We start from the raw sequence: 20,980 nt of genomic DNA on the forward strand, positions 1-20,980 counted from the left end.
TTCAGCATCTCTTCCCGGCAAAACTACTCGAATCCTTCTTCCAAGTCTCCGTTGCGCAAACGTCACTACGCTTCCAAAACCAGCCGCCAGGGGTGCTTCTCTTTGATTTTCTCTCCTTTTATTCTCTTTGCTCTCTCTCTCGGAGCGCTTCGTCGTTTCCCAGGGATTTTCGGGAGAGATCCTCGTGATTCCGGCTGTCCGCTGCGGCCGTTCCCTCAGTCACGGTTCGGGGCTTGTCGCGGTCGAATGTGAGCCGCCGGAGGTTTGTTCGTTGCGTCGCGTTTACCGTCGGCCGTGCGTCAGTTCTACCCGGGTGCGCGTGTGAGCGGTTCCGGAATCCGGCGAAGGAGGACCAGGGAGTACTGAGGACCACTCCTAAAGATTTTGTGGATTTTGAAATTGGATTTGGACGGGAGCGGAAATCGCACAGGTTGGTTGATGCAAGGATATTGGTGCGGAGGTGCGTTGGGACGCAGTAGGCGGCAAAGGAAACAGCATGTGAAGAGGGCGCCGACTGTTCGGGAAGTTTAGGGAGTTGACAGTGAACGGAGGAGACACGGTACGAAATTGCATTTTGATGGAGTGTTTGCGTTAGCAAGGATGGTAAAACCCCCCCAACTGAGAAGCGGTGTAATTGAAGAGAAAATATTCGACGAGGAGGAGGTGTACCGAGAAGTACAAGAAGTATCGGGGGGGTGCAGAAAATCCAGGGTGGTGGAATGTGAAATGTCACGACAGTGAAGCGGAAAACGAAATGAATTTGATTTTTCCTGAGCCTGGCTGGCACAGCTGGCCATGACCAACATCAGCTGTCGGTGGAGCACGATGCGAAGAAGGTCGTGAAATTGCGTGAAATATTTGCGTGAATGTTTGATGATGTGACTGTCACAAATGACGGTGCTCATGTTACGGTGATGATTGTTGATTCTGCTCACGCACGTTGTGAACTGCGAGAAAGAGCAGAAGGAAAAAAAAATACATGCGAAAACTCAGTGAGAAATCATACACAGAAAAAAGAATATCGGAATGGCACAGTGAACTTGGATGAAGAGTCCCCGGTGTGATCATCGCGTAATCATTGTGGCGCGTGAAATATTCGCAGCTCTGCGGGATTTTTCTCGTTTGTTCGAGCGATGACGGTGGTGAAAACTGTGCCGAGAAAATCTGCTATTCATTTGGCGCCGAAGTTTACCTGGACTGGGTGGTGGTGGAATGCTGCTGTGGACAGAAATCCGCGTCGGGAGAGCGTGCCTGCTACGTCGATTGGAGTGCGGCGTTATACCAGAGGATAAGAGGAATACGTGACGAGACGCTGCTAGGAGGACTTTTCTTGCTCTGTTTTCGGATGACATTTAAAAACTAACTTAATCCACCTATGTGGTTGGAGCCTTCCTCACTTATTACCAACAATGGCTGATATGATGGAATTGTACAAAAATTTAATCTATTTTTAATATCCGGAATAAAAAAGTACATAAATATCACTTAAGTGGCCATACCTCGAGACAGGGTTGCCAGATCTTTAATGTTTTGGACTTGTTGAAAAGGTCTTTTGATAACCTAACCAACGATGGGTCGGATGATGGATCCGGACATAGTTTACATACATTTAAGTGAGATCCGGCATCCAAAAAGTACATAAATATCACTTAAGTGGACATATCTCGGGACAGGGTAGCCAGATCTTCAATGTTTTGGATTCGTTGGAAAGGTCTTTTGATAACCTAACCAACGATGGGTCGGATGGTGGATCCGGACATAGTTTACATACATTTAAGTGAGATCCGGCTTCCAAAAAGTACATCAATATCACTTAAGTCGGGATATCTCGAGACAAGGTTGCCAGATCTTCAATGTGTTGAACTCGTTGGAAAGGTCTTTTGATAACCTAACCAACGATGGGTCGGATGATGGATCCGGACATAGTTTACAAACATTTAAGTGAGATCCGGCATCCAAAAAGTACATAGATATCCACTTAAGTGGACATATCTCGGGACAGGGTTGCCAGATCTTCAATGTTTTGGATTCGTTGGAAAGGTCTTTTGATAACCTAACCAACGATGGGTCGGATGGTGGATCCGGACATAGTTTTCATTCATTTAAGTGAGATCCGGCTTCCAAAAAGTACATCAATATCACTTAAGTCGGGATATCTCGAGACAGGGTTGCCAGATCTTCAATGTTTTGAACTCGTTGGAAAGGTCTTTTGATAACCTAACCAACGATGGGTCGGATGGTGGATCCGGACATAGTTTACATACATTTAAGTGAGATCCGGCATCCAAAAAGTACATAGATATCACTTAAGTGGACATATCTCGGGACAGGGTTGCCAGATCTTCAATGTTTTGGATTCGTTGGAAAGGTCTTTTAATAACCTAACCAACGATGGGTCGGATGGTGGATCCGGACATAGTTTTCATTCATTTAAGTGAGATCCGGCTTCCAAAAAGTACATCAATATCACTTAAGTCGGGATATCTCGAGACAGGGTTGCCAGATCTTCAATGTTTTGAACTCGTTGGAAAGGTCTTTTGATAACCTAACCAAGGATGGGTTGGATGGTGGATCCGGACATAGTTTACATACATTTAAGTGAGATCCGGCATCCAAAAAGTACATAAATATCACTTAAGTGGACATATCTCGGGACAGGGTTGCCAGATCTTCAATGTTTTGGATTCGTTGGAAAGGTCTTTTGATAACCTAACCAAGGATGGGTCGGATGATGGACCCGGACATAGTTTACATACATTTAAGTGAGATCCGGATATATGTGAAAACACATTTTTATACATAACTTTTGAACTATTTATCGAAACTTAAATCTGTATAAAACTCGATCTATGGGACCCTAAACCAAGTCGAATGCACTAGGTTCGAGTCAAATCGGTTCAGCCAGTGCCGAGAAACATGAGCTAGTTTGTTGGTCACATACATACATACACACACACACACACACATACACACACACACATACACACAGACATTTGTTCAGTTTTCGATTCTGAGTCGATATGTATACATGAAGGTGGGTCTACGACGTTTTTATACAAAGTTCAATTTTAGAGCAGGATTATAGCCTTACCTCAGTGAGGAAGGCAAAACTCGTTTCGTAAAAAATGTCTCTTTTTTCCTGCGGATCGATTTATTCAATCGCTCATTTTATATTGAGCGATTCTACCTTCGCTTTAATCACCTTGAACATTAACAGCGAAACAGGAAAGTGATTGTCAGATATACAACAATGTTTCATGTTTCCTCTGTAATTACCTTGGTAGTTACTTTCAGCTTTGAGAAAAATGTAATTACGCAAGCCGATTCAGTCCCTATCAGAACCTAGTATTGAAAAAAGCTCCATGCTCAATCTTAACACCTTTCAAAGAACCTTGTCTGTGGTGAACTTTACGCAGTAGGCCTGGCTGGATTACTATGTATTGTAATGCAATGGTGCCCTGCAAGTGAAGAATTCTAATGCATATCTTATCTAATCTAATCTAATCCAATCTAATCTAACCCTAACGTAGCCAACCTTTCGGTAGCATCCTGGAGAATGCCCTCCAACTACTTCCAACATCCTTCTTTTCGAGACGGTCAGGTCAACTGTGTCAAGTTAACCGCAAAGATGATTCGTTGAAGTGGATTGAGTAGTTACGTATGCGCTTTTTGGAAGCCGAATCTCAGATATTTTGATGAAAATGTTGTCCGGATCTATCATGCCCTGAACTATGAAGATCTGATGGAATGAATAGTAATTCAAATTGATACACAGCAAAAAATCCGATGGTAAAATCGCATGCAAAAGCATGCACATCGCCTTCGTCAAAATAAACACTTAATATTACACACTGCATGTACAATTTTTGCAAACACAAAAAAAAAGTTGCAACCGACGGGACTCAAACCCAGCACCAACAGTATGGACTGGCGCCTTAGCCCACTCGGCCATCAGATCGATGTAAATAAAAAAAAAACAGACCGATGTAAATAAACGCATATATGAGCTTGCCATTTCGGTCAAGTAGGTTTCCCATACTGATGAGCTACATATTTCAGAGTGTAAAATCACATAAAATTGCATAAAATAAAACAATATTTATTTTACACCCAGGCCTTTACATTCAGCTGGATTACTACTTTTTAGCTGTGTAGAATACTGAACTTTTGAGAGTTTGATCCTGCTCATTTTATTTCGAGATATTTAAGCTTCAAAATTGCATCCCAAACGATTAATTTGACACTTGAGTCTAACATTATTTTTTCGAAAACGAAAATGTTTGATTTCTAGAGCACTCAGAACATCACTTTTCTTTAAAACTCTTCTCGAAGAAAAATCACCCTAATCGTAAACCTCCTAATATTCAATAAAGCTAAAAGTTGCCCCTTTTCGTTTGCAACAACCCTTCTGGCACCAAAGCTCCAAAACTTCAATACTTCACCAGTTTGTAAAAATCAATTTCCACTTAATTTCACGACCACTTTGCACTGTGGCATTTTTAGAAATGTTTATTTCACCATGATTTCAAGATTGTATAGTTAAATTTTTAATTGAACTTCAGTATTTGCGTGTCCATTTTCTTTGCAGGCGTACTTTTCATGAGAAAAAGGTATTCGATTTGCCTTGATTTCCAACGAAATATTTTGATCTAGTATATATTTTCCAGCTAGAACTTATTAAGTATTGAAGAACGTAATTAACTAATGAAACTCCCCAACGAAAAGCTTCCACCAAAGTAATCAGTCACATGGACCGCCCACCTTCCGTAGATGATTCGGGATTATGTTACTAAATCCCGAAATCTTCTTTTCTTTGAAACCATCCCTGCGCCGGGTAGGCAGAAAAACCCACGTCTTCCGTTTCACATTAAACCCCGGTGATTACGGCAAGAATCTGATGCTTAATCAAAATTCGACGAAACCTTTCCCAGCGCTTCAACGGCGCCGTGTCGTGCAAAAATGCTCGAGAGATTGTATCCCTTTTCGCAACCCCTCAGTTTCGAGCGTCAAATGAAATATTATCTTGCAGACGTTTCTTCGTAAAATGCTAATTCGAATCAACAAGCACATTTTGTTTACCGTTTTCCGGCAGAGAGCACAGTAAACTTATTCAGTGTAAACATCGTGTTTTTGCTGGCATTCGCGCGAAAATGGGTTGCAAATCAATGGATTGGAAACATTTGGCCCACGCTCAGGGTTAAGCTGTACAGGGTTGGCACAAGGGACCCATAAAAGTGGTAATTGGTCATTAGGCGTTAAGTGTTTGTCGTAAATTAAAGACCGTTGGAATAATTATCGTATTTTGTTTGTGTTCGTCAATCGAAATCATTTCCGTTGCAAGCTTTTATTGCAAGATTCTATGTAGAACTACACCTTTAAAGCGTTTTGCAGATGTAATTTCTCTGGAAATGCTTTTCCTCGCCCAACTTTAGAATCGAACAAAGGATTAATGTTCAAAAGCTTTCCACTTTGGTTGCACCACAATCCACAACCAGAGAGCAGACTAATCTCCCAGAAGCAGCAGCAGCCACCGACACCACCACCAGTGACAAGGACAAATGGCGAGGAACTTGCCAATCCGCTCGAGATCAAGATTTTCCCGCCCACCCCTCTCCCAGGAGCAATAAAAGGCCACGCAAAGAAAGAGAGAGAGCACTTTCTGTCACTGACAGTCGCAGCGCCACAAACATCATGGCTGGGGTGTACCATCAGCTCACTTGTGCTTAACCCTCTAACAATCAAGATTATTTAACTTAAAAGCGAAAAGAAGGCAGCAGCTTAACTTTTTTTAAAGCAAGTATCACCTAATTTGAGCATATGAAAAAAATAAAAAAAATGACCAAATGAGGGTTAACGGACACCAACTCGGTTATGCACAAAACGAAATAAATGTGGCAACGGAAAGTGCTTGAAAAAAAAAAATACGTTTATTACTTTGGCGCCCTTTTCCGGAAAAGTGCGCGTACGAATCGATAAGTCGGAATCGGTGTTTTCCTCTTAACGGCAATCAATTTTCCGACCGGATTAACCGGGAACTACTGCTTGTGGGGCGGCATACCGTAATAAAATTCATAATAATACATCGGTTCTCAGTGGGTGAAGAGGGGTGGGGTGAGGGGGCAGTGATGGGAAAACTTAGTTTTGGTAGAGATTTTTAATATTGACAACAAAAAGCACGTACGTCGAATTCTTTTAAATAAATATTTCGAATGCAAAAAGACACCATGACCGAGCCACGTAAGCCTAGTGGTAACGCTTCCGCCTTGTAAGCGGTAGATCGGGGTTCAAATCCCGGCTTGGACCAACTGAATTGGTGATCTTTTACCTTCTGAACTCGATTGCTTTGTAAAGGGAAGGTAGTGTAGCGATCTATGGAATGCTAACATTACCCTTTGTAAATGCGGCCCAAAACTTTCCATGGGTCATGGGAAAATCTACTTTACTAATATGAAACCATCATGACTGTTTCTTAAAGATCCAACTCTGTCGATTTTGTGATAATATCGAATTTTCAAATTCATTTTTTTTTGCGCTTACAGATTGAAAGGCAACAGGAAAACAAATGAAAATTTTACTACTGGATGTGCATTTTCAACCTATTTTTTAAATTCAAAATGTAGTCTTTTATTTATTTTTGTATTTAGTTTTGTCCCACCCTACTTTTCTAGAAGTAACAATAACAATGTTGGTTATAAACCGTGTTTTTGTCTAAATGGATCAAAAAATTCCATCTTAATGAAAAGATTTTCATATTTTTACCAGATTTTTTAAAATTAGAGTTATCCATCGAAAGAGTACTTTCCGCACGTTTGGACGTAGAAAGCGTAGATGGCGAAACAAACTTTTGGTGTTTTTGACAAAGTTGCTTGTATTCCTGAAAATTTAGATTAAAAAAACACCCTAATCGTGAATCACCCTTATCTTCAACCAAGCCAAAAATAGCCTCTTACTATTGCAACAGTAACTCTTATGAAAATACAAAAGCTCCAGAACTATTTCTTGGAAAATTCATTTTACACTTAATTTTGCGATCTGTATCACTATGCAATGGCAGCTGTCCATACAAAAAGGACTTGCTAGAAAAAATGATAGGCAAATTTTAAAATGCTCAAAAAACTCATTTTTGATACTCCTCCTTGTTTGATACATGTATTTTAGATGGCAAAAAAACCATTTTCTAAAATAAGGCACAAGTTTGTCAAAAATCATTTTACAGTGTTGCCAAATTCTCAAAAAAAAAAATTGAAAACTGTGGCATAAATTCGAAAACAAATTTTCATTAACAGAAACCCTGATTTTTCCAGTTTGCTTTTCTTTTAGAGGCTGTGCTGAAATTTCTGTGAAGGAGTTTTTGATAGCAAATGTTACTATACAGAAAAACCTCTTTTTACCTGGCGGCGCTACGCTTTTTATTTCGTCGATTTTCCCAAAACCATACTATATTTTTGCAAGCTTCAAATTTCTTTTAAAAGATTGCAAATATTTCGCGTTGTTCCAGAGAAATAGACAAATTATAAAAAAGTAACGCACTGCATGAAAAGAGGTTTCACTGTACCCAAAAAAACAATTTTTTTCTTTTTCTCTGCCAAATGCCAAAAGCTCATTTTTGGCATTTTTTCGTCATTTTGAACAGATCCAAAGTAATAATCGGGGTGACATTGATAGGATTTCAATTTATTTTGGAATATTTTCCAACTGGTAAGGTTTTTCTCACAAATTAAAAGTTTTCACATTTTATAAACAGTGAAACCTCTTTGGATCGAAACCAAAATTGACATTGGAGACCAAACCGGTCACGTTTGACTGAATTTAGGTTTCCATAGATCGAGAACTAAATTTAAATTTTGATAAGTAGTTCAAAAGTTATAACGTAAAAGTATGCGTTTTTGCATATATTAGAATGATAGATAAATGTTCTGAAATCGTACCAAATATCACCATGTTATAAATCGTTCAACAGATAATTGAAACCTTTCAAATGAGTTTAAAAAAATGATGATCTGACAACCAGGGCTGCGGAGTCGGGTCATATTTCAAACGACTCCGACTCCGGCTTTCTCAGATTAGCCGACTTCGACTCCGACTCCGGCTCCGGCTTTCAACAAATGGTTGGCTCCGACTCCGGCTCCGACTCCACGTTTTTTTAAATGTTTCAAAAGTTAGTTAACTATTATTAGTTAATTATTTTTAAGACATTGATAAATAGGATATTTAAATTCTCTCTAATCGTCATGTTTTCTCAAGAAAAATAAGTTAAGTAAAAGTAAAGTAAATAAACGGAAAAAGTTTCTAGGCTACATGTTTTATACGTTATGGAAACAGAAATCAAAAAATATTTCAGTTTTAGAGGCATTTTGAGAAGAACAGTTTTGTAAGTAAATTTGGATTTATTTGCTTAACCTCAAATTTGAAAATATTTTTTTCAAAGCTAATAAATTGAAATATTAAATTGTTATTTTTGAATGAATAATTAAAAGAAACCTGGCCTTAATGATCTATTGGACATTCAAATTCAATTTGCTCACTTTCAGACTGACATTTGTGAGAAGCAGTCCTTTTCAAATATCGGTGACATGAAAAATATTTTACCCTGAAATTTTTTAATTTATTTTAATTTTAAAATTGTATATCCTTTAAAAAGGAGGCGCACGATACTTCGTGAATCTACACCTAAAACGAAGCTTTATGAATGATCTTGCGCCTCCATCAAAATATAAGAAAAAAATTAAAATATAATAAAAAACAAATATCCACAAGTAAAATATTTTCTAGGTCACAAGTATTTCATTTTTTTAAGGTACATTGATTTGCAATGATAATCACCTTCCGTTAGATTGGCGTGGGACATACAGTATGAGGAAATTCGTATCAGTTGATAATATTTTGATTTTGTTTTTTTTCTTCTAATATTTGAAAAATAAATTAAAATCATATATTTTGTTTTATATATTTTTTTTATAGTTCATTTTTGTACTGAATTCTTAAGATTTGTTTAACGACAACTTGCAACGATATCAAAATAGTTTATCAAAGATCAACATCAATATCCACAATCAATGATTATTTCAGAATTAGTTGTAACTTCTTTTGATATTTTTTTTTGTTATTTTCAATTATTTTAAATGCAACACTTTGATTTTCTTGTAAATACTCAGTTATAAACAAAATGCGCATGTTGAGTTCCAAGTAAAAGATTGTTATTATCGTTGATTATTTGTAACAAAAGTTAAACTATCAGTGACTCTTTTTCGATTTCCAAAAACAGTAATTACTATTTTTAATATTTTTATGTACCTCGTATTTTTTTCCTAAAAAATGGTTTTACTTAAAACCTCCAAGACATTCGCTATAGGGGTAACAGATGACTGTGTGTGTACTTTTTTCAGAAAGAACTGAATGAAATTTGGTCAAATTTGAATTGAAAAGGCACATAAATATAGCCAAAAGGAAGCAGTCAAGAATCAATTAGATATGTCTGACTACATAACCAATATTTTTTTTCATAATTTTTTAAATTATGATACTACATATTTGGGTAAGAGGTTATCATTTAGTGATTATAGTGTAATAACACAATTAGAGCTTTCCAATCACAATAAAAAGCTTCAAAAACATAATGGCATCTGATAAATCAATTAAAAATATAACATGTTTTGTAAGTTAAGCTGTTATATAGGATAACTGAACAATAAAAAAAAAATTGTTGAATTTAAGATAACTCCAACTCCGACTCCGACTCCGGGTTATCAGAAATCTTCGCCTCCGACTCCAGCTCTTAAAATTTAGCCGACTCCGGCTCCGACTCCGTTTCCAGCTGCTCGAGTTTTGACGACTCCGACTCCGACTCCGACTCCAGGTCCCCAAAAAGACCCGACTCCACCGACTCCGACTCCGACTCCGACTCCACAGCCCTGCTAACAACCCTGTCTCAAGTTATGATCACTTCAGTGAAATTTATGTACTTTTTTGAAGCCGGGTCTCATTTCTGATTTCTGAGATCTTTGTTCTGAGAAGTCCTAGCAATACCTACAACTTTGCCTAAGACACTAAAACGATCTCGAGAAATTTTTTTTTTTGCGTACTGTGAGGTAAAAAGTATGCACTTCTCATAGTAAGTTGATTTATGTTCCAAACTAAATTAGAGTCAATGGTGGAACCACTAAACATTAACAAAATGAGCTCAAATTTTGAGGCTAGCTTTTTTGCTTGAACATTCCAGTTGTTCCGCTCGAAATTGAACACTTTTTTCTTTTTCATGTACCCGTGAACCAGGCTATTGCATAGCTTTTTTATAGCGAAAGGTTCGTAAATTGTATGGTCTAGAAGTTAGCTGGTTTGGCACCACTGACATGAAGTGTTGTGAATTTAATAATATTTATTGAAAATGTAAGGCCGAGCCATATTGCAGCTCGTAATTGTATTTGAACTTGAAATAACATAGAGTTTTATAATCTGGCACCACTGCCGTGACACATAGAAACATGAGTAAAATTTGTATTTTTTTTTTCAAGGCTTGATGAACGAAATGTGATTGTGGATTTAGTTTAATTTCCAGATCTGTATAAATCTACCAACTTGCCATCACTGCTTATAATTGGTCCCCAGGGGGAGACCAAATAAACCCTGTCCGCTCTGCCTCACTCTCTCACTCTGCTAAGCGGATTGAGTAATGAAATTTTCCGTTCGTTCCAGGTTCGTTGGTGCTACTACTGAGAGAACGTGCTGAATATTCATGTCCGCCGTAATAACTGACCAGGAATAAATAATTGGTGGAAAACAACCCTGAAAACTGGGTTTACGCGGGGAAAATAATTGTGCAAACAAGTGATTTTTAATTGAAGAGGTCATATTTTGCGGGCACTGAATTAAGTGAAAGAAGAAGTGAGAACAAGTGCCCAAATTTGGCCCGGAAAAGGATTACGGGGAAAATCTTTAAACCCCACGTGGAAGAAGGAAAAAAAAAAACGGTGGCAGTGCACATCAATCATCATCATCATCAACAGCAGTGTTGACGTCGTCGTCATCGTCGTCATCGCCGTCGTTTGTGGGAAGTTTAGCGCCAGTGAGACGCCACGTTGAGATGATGGTCTGAACGAGGAAGATGAGGCAAAAAAGTCGACCTTCCGGTCGGTGCGACAACTCGTCGTCGGGAGCACATCAGTCGCGGCTGAGTAGTATTGCTGCTGGAAGTGAGGCAGAGATGTTGGAGAAGGCAGTTCCGGGCAACGATAGGCTTTAAGGGGTGCTGCTCGTCAGTGGCAACAGGTATGTTCGTAATAACCTTCCACAAGAATTAAAATTCATTTTTTTTTAAATATTGTCCTAAATAGCTACAAAGCCGTGATGAAATTCTTTCCAACATCTGGTCTTGTGTTTTTCATTATTTTTTGTAATGGCTTTTAAATACAGATCATAATATCAAAAAACTGTTCGTTATGTTAAGACGTCGAGTCTCAAGTCCAATTTAAACTAGAAATCGTCATGGCGAGCAGGAAATCCTTCCTTTACGGTCGTCATGGCTCCCATTTCGGCTGGTTCAAAATTTCACGGCCTAAGCGTCCAAGCGAACATTCGGAAAAAGTGGGAGGTGATTTATTCCGATCTCCCACGTGCCGGTTCCACGCACGACCCTCGATTGAGGAGGCGCCCTCGATTGATAGCCTTTATCTTGCCAAAGTAGGAGCCCACACCCTTCCGGGCTGATGGATGGATTCTTTGGCACCCGGGGCCAAGTGGATTTTCGTGTTTGGCCGAGGAAGAATCGAGGCACTTGAGGGTTTCCTTTCGGGAAAAAAGGTGAGCTGAAGTTAAGGTAGTCCAATCTATTCCCTAGAATTGAATCGAATTTGATCTATTTGAGAATGGGTGTGTATGTGTGTGTGTGAATAAAATCGATCACACGTGTGAAATTGAATCCATTTTTCCCAGCATTCTGAAATTTGAAGGGCTTAACAACTTAACGTCGAAATATTCTTTTGAATTTAAAAGTTTGAAGGCTCTTACGCGCTAACATTTAATTTCAATTCCAGCAAGAGCTTATTATGTACCAAATCATTGAGGCATCAGCAGTCTATTGTGAAGCCTTCAATTATGAGATTTCCTGGAAATCATTTGCATTGCGACTGATTGCCATGTATTCTGGCGATGGTATATTTTGCAAGCTGCTCCATTCATAAAGAAAACAAACATTTTTGAGGTAGGGAAATCACCAATGAGAAACTTTTTATTTTGAACTTTCAAAGATTATTGCATTCTTTAGCGTAAAACGCTAATACAAACCAAAGTGTCTCATTGTTACCCATGCGATCGGAACATCCACAAATTTGGTAAAATACAATGAAATGACGCTATAGTCCAACGCAAGCCCTATGAAAATTAAGAAAAAATCTTTTAAAATTTATGTTTTTGTGTTAATGTCAGCCTACGAAAAAATATGTGTCAAACGTAACAATATGTCTTGGCAGGGTAATCTGAATAACCCAGGGGTGCTCAAAGTTTTTGAGTGACGGCCAAATTGAAAGCTCACAAGCTTGCTGGCCATATGCAAAAAAATGTGTATTTTAGTAAAAATCATAACGTTGTTTAGTACTATAACATTGTGAAACACATCAATCAGTTAAAGTTTCGAAATTGCAGGTATTTTTTGGACATTTTCGGCATTAAAATATAAGAGCACGAAAATAGAAGTTTATGCAACATGTTCCAAACAACAGTTTTTTTTTTCAGCACGAGTCGTACATTGTTCAAATGAGCTTTACCGAACTGGATAAACACGAAGAGTGCTGAAAAAGTCAAGTTTTGTAATAAATTGCTTACAACATTTTCAGCAATTCCGGAAAACGCTTTTTGAATGGAATTTTTGCCTAACATTCTTGTGTTGTGTAACAAAAAAATATTGAAAAATGGGACTTTTCAATACAGCACTGGTATTGAAAGGCATTAATTTTCCATTCTGTTATTTTTGGTAGAGAAAAGTTAACAGTTTCATAGTGGAATTGCAAAAATGAAGTTTTTACAGTTTTATTAGTTAATTTTCTTTAAATAAAAGAACAAAAAAAAAGCGATGAATGGCAATTTTTATGCCTTAATCAACAGATCATGTAATACAATCACACTGTTAAAAAATCCATAGTCTGGTCTAGGTTGATGGTTGATTGTTAATTTTGTGACTGAAGACATTTGTTGTTGACCAAATAAAATGAAAATGAAAAATGGTCTTCTACTTGTATTTTTTTCTGTAAAAATATGTTCAAAGAAGTGATTGAAAAATGGAGTTATTTTATTTTTAAACAAGCTTTTCCAGGCAAACTTCGTCCTGCCCTTGTTTTGTTTGTTGTTTGAATAATGTTTACTTTGAACTCCGAACATCTGTTAAATTTTTTTTATTTTGTTTTGAAACAATAAATTGGTCTATCTATTTTACCAACTTCTCATACCGTAATAGCACCTATCCCAACTTTGTTTATACACTCCAACCCCGTTGGTTTGACACCAACTGTTGTCAAACGAACGGGGTCACTTTTTAGTTTGACACCCCTTTTACACGGAGTTCACGCACACTATCAAACGTTTGTTCTGTTTGCGTGAACGCCGTGTAAAAAGTGACAGTTTGACTTTGACCAACCAACGGGGTACAAACTAAAAAAGTGTCAAACGAAAAAGTGTCCAACCACCGGGGGTTAAGTGTATGTTTTTTTAATTGAGATTCTTATGTTAGCCATTCTTTTTTCTGCTATTGTCTTCATTTTTTATGGTTCTTTCCCTAAGAATTCTAGTACCTTATGTTTGGATTTTTCCATTTTTTTTAAAGCAGTTTGGCTTGTTCAACTTTTTTTTTGTTTTTAAAAGTGAGTCTTTTTTTTCTTTACTCCCCTTTTTTCATATTAACTATCCTGTGTTTTTTATTTTGTATTTAGAAAACTATTTGATTCTCTAAAGCGATTATCTAAGCAACTTAATGAGTTCAGTCACAGACAAAAACTGCTAGCTCTTTGTTTTCGTACTGTTTTCGTACTGTTTACACTTTTCTGTTTTGTTTAATTTTTTTAATCTTCATTCTTTGCTTCATGTTGTGTCTGTTTACCTTTGTTTTTCAAAATATTTCCAATCACAATATTACAAATCTCATATGATTTTTTTCTATCTTTTCTAAACTTTGAGCATTAACTTTTTTCCATATAATTTAGCTGACTTTCGAAAAGGCATTTTCACTGTGTTTCAACCTATTTGTTTTGTTTATGGTTTTATTTTTAAATAGTCAAATTTCTATAAAGAGTTATTTTTTTTTGTTTATCTACTAATTTTTATTTTACTTACAGCGTGGTGCAGATCCTTTATGCTATGCTATCTACTGATTTTTATTTTACTCTATTTTAACTTTTCTGATGTTTTTTATGATGGTTCTGAAATACATCTTCTATCCTTTGTTTTTAAATGTCGCTTCTTATTTTACTCTAAATATTATATATAATCACCTTTTTTCATACCTTTTATTCTGTCTTTATTGCCTTCTCTATCATTACATTTTTTTTCTTCAAATGTTAAGTCTATGCGATCGTGCTTAAACTATCCCCCTCTCCTTGCGTTGTCCGATCTCCATTCAAAGTTCATAATTTGTTGTATGGTTTTTTGTTGGGTGCTCAGAAAAATGTAGGGTAATTTTAGGTCCTTGTATTGTTTTTTATTATCCATTTTTTAACCAACAACAATTAACCGTTCGTTGAATTTATAGCGATGTTTCACGGCAAAAAATCGAAATTACGCGGCATGCCAATTACAAAACATTGACATTTCACGGAAATTTTACGGTACTCTAAAAAAACGTTAAAATGTAATCTCTCAGCAAAATTATTAACAGAAAAGTGTCTTAAAAGTAAGTAGTAGATACAAGATAAAACCTCCTGGCGCAAATTATTTATTTGAAAAAAATAGTATTGGATTAATCTTGAGAAATTTTGAAGAATTCCTGCCAGTTGAATTCTAGATTTTTTTTAATAAGGTCTTAACAAACAAATGTAAACATTGAGTGCAACGATGTCAGATTATTTTATGGGAGATCTGTATTTTCTTAAACATAAATCTATATTTTATCTGTATCTTGTTAAATTCGAATCCAAAGAACCCATTTTTGAATGTTTACTGCAGATTTAATCTTTTTAACCACATTTAAGCAAAATTCATTTACTAAATTGCTGAATTTTTTTAAATATAATCATTTAAAAAAAAAACGGTTTATACAGAATTTTTTTTTTCGCTTACTCCAATGAAAATTGACATAAGGTGTGAAAGGGATACACTCAATATTAACATTTGTTTATAGGACCTAATAAAAAAAAAGTCAAGAATTTATGATTCAGCTGTATTAATTTGCTTGAGATTTAATAAATTAATTTGCCTAAATACCTCCAAAACAAAGCACGTCCTGAACCTCTCATTCATCAAAACTAAAATCATTAAAATAATTGCAATAAAGATATTGTTGAGCTTTTCTTAATTTCAGCAATAAGGAAATTATAGTTCTTAATAAAGTTCAGGCAAAACATCATTAAAAGCAGTTTTTACATTTATTGATAATTCAAGAAAAAATATCATACATTGCAAATTGGTTAACAAATATATTTTCAGTATTGAGTTCAGTATTGAATATTGATTAATGCAAGGATTAATGTTCTTTTAAAATCTTTTTGTAATTTTGTAGTATAATGCAACTATCTGCATTTTTTTTGAATATTATAATTAGGGTTAGTGAATTTTCACGTTTTCGCGGACAGCGTGAAATTCGTGAAATTTTAAGATTTCCGCGAAATCCTGTGAAATTTATCGATTTTCTCAAATTAATTCAAATTTAAAGAACATTTACTAAGAAAGTGAATGCTGCAAAATCATAAAGGATGTTAACAAAAATCATTGAAAGAAAAAAAAAATACTCTCGCATTTTTTTATAAACTTTGTCTTTTTCTACCGAAACTTGCGAGGAAACTTGTTAAATTTGATTGAAGAGGTAAATTGTGATATTTTTTTTAAAGATTGCACAGATTTTTTAAAAATATTATTGTTTTTTTTTTGAGAAATCAATTAAAAGCAAACAATGATTTAACGGAGGAGCAAAAAAAATGGATTGAAAAATTAAAATTCATCAGAGTAAAGAAAAATATTGAGCAAATAGATTGCTATTTACTTGATACTATTAAAAATATTTTATCAATATTATTTAGGAAACTAAATTAATTTAGCAATATTTTCATTTGCCGTACTAACAATTTATTCATTATTTTATTTTGAAATTTGAAACATAGAATTTTAAATGAAATTAAAAGATCCATGCTTGGTTTATTGTACATTAAATTAATATTGATTGGGTAGTTTTTTTCGATTTAGTTTTTTATCTTTAAAGTCACTTTTTCAGAAAATTTAACCTGCTTAATTTTCACGACATTTAATTAATTGGGTAAATGGCTCCCGTGGAAATTTAAAAAAATGTTTGTTTTCTGTTCGGATTTTGAATAAAATTTTGAAGATTTCGTTACAGATTAAATTATTTTTGCCTATTGATTTTGAATTTTTGAAAAGTGAGGAAAACTCTAAAAATATTTTCAACTGGGAAAAATATCTCAAAAAAGTTATTTTAATTTTTAGGTTTGAGATTGTTTTGATGAGTTTGGCTTTGATATGAAATTCAATAAAATGTGAAGAATAAAATAGTTGCAAATCAGCGAAAACTGTTTAGCTATACTATTTGAACATTAAAAAAGCAGTTGAATAAATGACAATACTCATGCCTTACATTTTATTTTCAAAATAGATATAGAGCCCATCCATAAGTCAAGTGGTTTTTTTTTAATTACTCATAAGTTTTTTTAGTGCCGCGTTGAAGGTTGAAAGTTAAGATTTTTTTTTGGTTTATTGAAAACAATATATAATAAAGCATAAAAAGTAAATTCTATAGGTTTTACATAAGATTTTGATAGTTATTTTAAAAATTTTCACGTTCCGCGAAATTTCCGTGAAATTGGGTGTTTTGATATTAAAGTCCCCGTGAAATTTGAAATTTTTGAGCGTGAAAAATCACTAAGCCTAATTATAACGAACAATATTTTTTAAAAAATGTTATAGACTTTTTTATTTGTAAACTGCTTTCAATATGCTTGTAAAAATCTTCTTTTAATAAGAAAAATAAAGTTTAAATGCGATTTATCAATTGAATATTTCAAATTTCGCGGCATTTCACGGTATTTCCCAAAATTCACGGCCAGAGGCGAATTTCACGGATTACGCAGCTTCCGTGAAATCGTGAAAAATCACTAGTCCTAGCTACGTCCTTACAGTTCCGTGGGGATTTGGGAGGGTTATTTTTTGGTTACCAGTGACAAAAGTAAAATTACGTGAAACAAAGCAATATAGTATAAAGACTAGCAATTCATACATTTCATAACCATTCATTTTTTGAACGTATCTGAAACAATTTTTGCGACTTTTATGAGCAGAACTCGAATATGCTGGTTATAAGATATCAATAAAGGCTTTCGTTAAATGTTTCACTTAGTTTCCCCATCCCGCAAGATGAAAAATCACTCCTCTCTGCCACATCTACCACGTGCAAATTTCCATTCCAGACACGTGCTGTTGTGCTGCAGTGATGAAAAATGAGGTGGCGGGCCAAACCGTTGCGTTTGGACCCGTTCGCGCCAAATCTCCGGAGAGAACTTAATTATCGTTAGCCTTAATTCACCCCTACGGTCAGGGCCCTACGGTTTGTTTACCTCGCCTGGTCCAAGACAAGACACAGAGTTGCTCATCAACGCGTTGACCACTAATTAATTCCCATCAGTTGCAAAATTTTGCGGGACAAACGGTGTTGATGGACGGTTGTTCTTGCAGAATGTTAAACTCAGCAAATCTTTGTCACCGCGGAGATTAAAAGCAAACTCGCCTAACTTTTCAACTTTTGTGATCTTCCTAGCCTCGGCTTCAAAAACCAACAACCAGGACATACATCAAACTTTTATGACAGTTATGTGAAAAGAATAAACAACGCTCGCCCATGTTGACACCCCAAACGAGGACAGACGAGCGTTGACCATGATTTCGGGGAAATGTCAGCCAAGCCAAAGCAAGCCTGGCTTGGAAGGAACGTCCCAAAGTTCTACGAGTGTTTGCGAGGCAATAAATTAGAGCAACAACTCACGTCACTTTTTATGGCTGCAAAACACAGGGCACGGGGAACGGGGTTTCTTTTGCTGGAAAATGGAGCGATTTAGTCAAAATTTTGTCCCATTTTATGGGTATTATTGTGGCACACAATGATGATTATGATTTAAGGGATGTGTGTGTGTGTGGATTTTTTGGGGGTTGTTAGTCTTAAAGGACATTTTAATGGCTTCTTCTGAGTTGGGTTGTACAGTAGATAGACTCTTCAAAAGCCGTCTGATAGAAGTCAGAATTTTACTGAAATGTATCTAGTAGCTTGTGAAAGCAAAAAATAACGAGAAAATAAAAAAAAAATATTTTAGTTCAGATATTTAGAAACTAAAAGGGCAAAATTTTAGGGTGGGAAAGCCACAAAGCTCAAAAGATGACTCAATTTAATCAGGAACTCTGTTTGGCTTCCAAAACTTTTGAATGTCAAACAATTTCGCCATCAAGTTTTCCCTTAACATTTCATGAATACCCGCGTACGAGCTTATGATTAATGGTTTCCCATTAAAAAGTGACGCACATCGTTCTAATTTAAAGGAACACCGGGGTGGCATCCCTTAAGTTCAAAATGGCGAATCATCCTCTCCCCATTTCTTCTTCTTCTTCCTTCCAGCTTGTAGTCAGCCTTGTGTATGAAGAAAACTCTTTCCATCATTCTTATCCCAAGTTTTTATTGCGGTTCTCAGGACCGAATACCGCCGCCAGGCAGAACCTTCTTTCAGCTAAAATAATGAGAACCCATCTGTTGGGTGGGGAGGTCCCTTCCCCTCCCCTCTCCAACCCATTTTTCAAGGTCTACCGGCGCTAGATCCTGCTGCCGCCGGCAAAAATGCTGAAGAAACATGAACATGACACTAAATGCCCCCGACTCTGAAGAAATTGATATAAATTGCCTTTTATCTTGTCGCGACCTTCCTCCTCTTCCCTCATCCTGCAGACGTGCCACGTGACTTGGAGAAAAGTTTTCCACCAAACTCCCCCCCTCCCCCAACCCCTCCCGCAGGGTTTGCCATCCTTGTTGGTTTGGTTTGATTTGATCGTTTCGGAATTTATTTGGGGGCGTTTTTGGCTTACAAACACACACACACACTGGCAAACATACATCTGGTCGAATGTCGAGGACGATGATGGTGACGTTTCGTATTGTTTCAATGTATGGAATGGAACACCCCCGCAGAAGGCTACATTAACTTTTGGTCGGGAATGAGATTTTGGGGCGATTTCTCTCGGTTTGCTTGAGGTTATGTATGTTTTTTTTTTGTGCGTGTACCATTTCATTCTCCGCGACTGATGAGTTGGACAACCAGGACAGGGTTGCGGGATTCAGTGATTTGTTTGCGAGAAGAACTACCTTTGCGGAAGTTCTGAAACAGAAGTACATTCGAGAAACCAGTTCCTCCAAAATTTGTTGAGAGTTCAACCTTCAAAGAAACAAGATATTTTTGCAATAATGTTTTTTGGTTAATTTCGGTAAAACCAAACTTTTAGTATCACCTTATAACTATATACCTAATAGTGGAAGTAAAACATCTTTTAAGCTATCCTATCAGGACCATCACGATTTTGAAAACGATTATGTAAAGTTCATACCAACGAGAATTACAAAAAACACTCGATTTTTTTAAGTGGATGTTAGTAAACCTTCCAGTTTCGTCAAGGTATGAAAGATGTAGGCTCCCTGAAAACTATCCAATCGTCAGAATTGAATTTAAGCGTATTTCCTGCGAAAGAATAAGGTTATACATTTCGGATAGTAAAAATACGATATCGTGCTTAGAAGCCAAGCGCCTCCATAGTTTTATTCTGAAAAGAGCAATTCAATTGAGGCGCTAGGTTTCCTAGAATGATTTCAAAGCATGCATAAATTACAACCCTATTCTTTCGCAGGAAATTCACTAAAAATCGATATTTTCGATTGGACACGGCATGGCGGAAGAAATCGAGATGACCCATGTGAGATATATACGTAGAAAGTTAGATAATGCATTGTTCAAAAAAAAAAATCATAAAACAAAGAAAAAAAAAACCAAATAAATATTTTTTTTTCTTCTAAAATATTGTTTATTTAGGATTACTTAAAATTAAACAGTAAATTTGATAACCTATATTGGATTATGCTAAACACTAGAAAATTACACTCGTACTGTTGTGTTGTCATTCTTCGGTGAATCGTCGATCGTTGTCTCTCGGCGAAATCCTTGCTTGATCCGAGGGGATGGGGTTTTAGCCCTTGTGCGACCTCGTCCAGGGGTCTCAGGAGCCCGGGGGATTGTCCTTATTCCACTCCTCCAAAGACTTGTGGTTAGGGGGGCCCCGGGTCTCCCGAGCGCCTCCGTGGATTCTTAGTTGGGGTGTCGGTACCAGGCACCCCGGAGGAGCCAGAGGGTGTCCCTGTTCTACCTTTCTTGTAGCTTGTGGTCAGGGGGGCGTGTTCAAAAAGTTTAAGCTAGGTTTCAATTTATAAACAAAATTACTTCCAAACCATTTTTTGAGAAGATTTCTATTCTTTCAAACATGAGCAGTTCTTCCAAATAATGTTTGATGTCTTAAATATTTTGTAAGGAAGAATTTTTATTTTTTAAACAACCATTTCTTGTTAGTCGTATTATTTTTATGTGTTTTTCCATTTTTTTAAACATGAGCAGGGCTTAGAAAAAAAGGTTCGGCTTCTAACATATTTTGAAAGTTTATTTTTAGTTTTGAAAACAACCAATTCTTGACTGTCAAAATATTTTTTATGAATTTTTCCATTTTTATAAATATCTGCGGTTCTTCAAAAAAAAGT

The 20,980-nt window shown here is 36.3% G+C and overlaps 1 protein-coding gene across 4 annotated transcripts in view; it reads left to right on the forward strand.

Moving 5' to 3' along the window:
- The first annotated feature begins 215 nt into the window (after positions 1–215).
- The window catches only part of LOC6033016 (hemicentin-2), a 319,767-nt gene continuing 299,002 nt past the window's right edge, over positions 216–20,980 (forward strand). For 3 of the 4 annotated variants that reach the window (XM_038250375.1, XM_038250472.1, XM_038250519.1), the window contains exons 1-2: positions 216–430; positions 10,693–11,265. The gene's annotated coding sequence lies outside the window, so the exon portion shown is untranslated. Of the gene's footprint in view, positions 560–10,692; positions 11,266–20,980 lie in introns of all 4 variants that reach the window. The other variant, XM_038250426.1, reaches the window with a different exon arrangement.

The sequence above is a fragment of the Culex quinquefasciatus genome, chromosome 1, assembly GCF_015732765.1.
Source record: "Culex quinquefasciatus strain JHB chromosome 1, VPISU_Cqui_1.0_pri_paternal, whole genome shotgun sequence".
Taxonomy (NCBI): domain Eukaryota; kingdom Metazoa; phylum Arthropoda; class Insecta; order Diptera; family Culicidae; genus Culex; species Culex quinquefasciatus.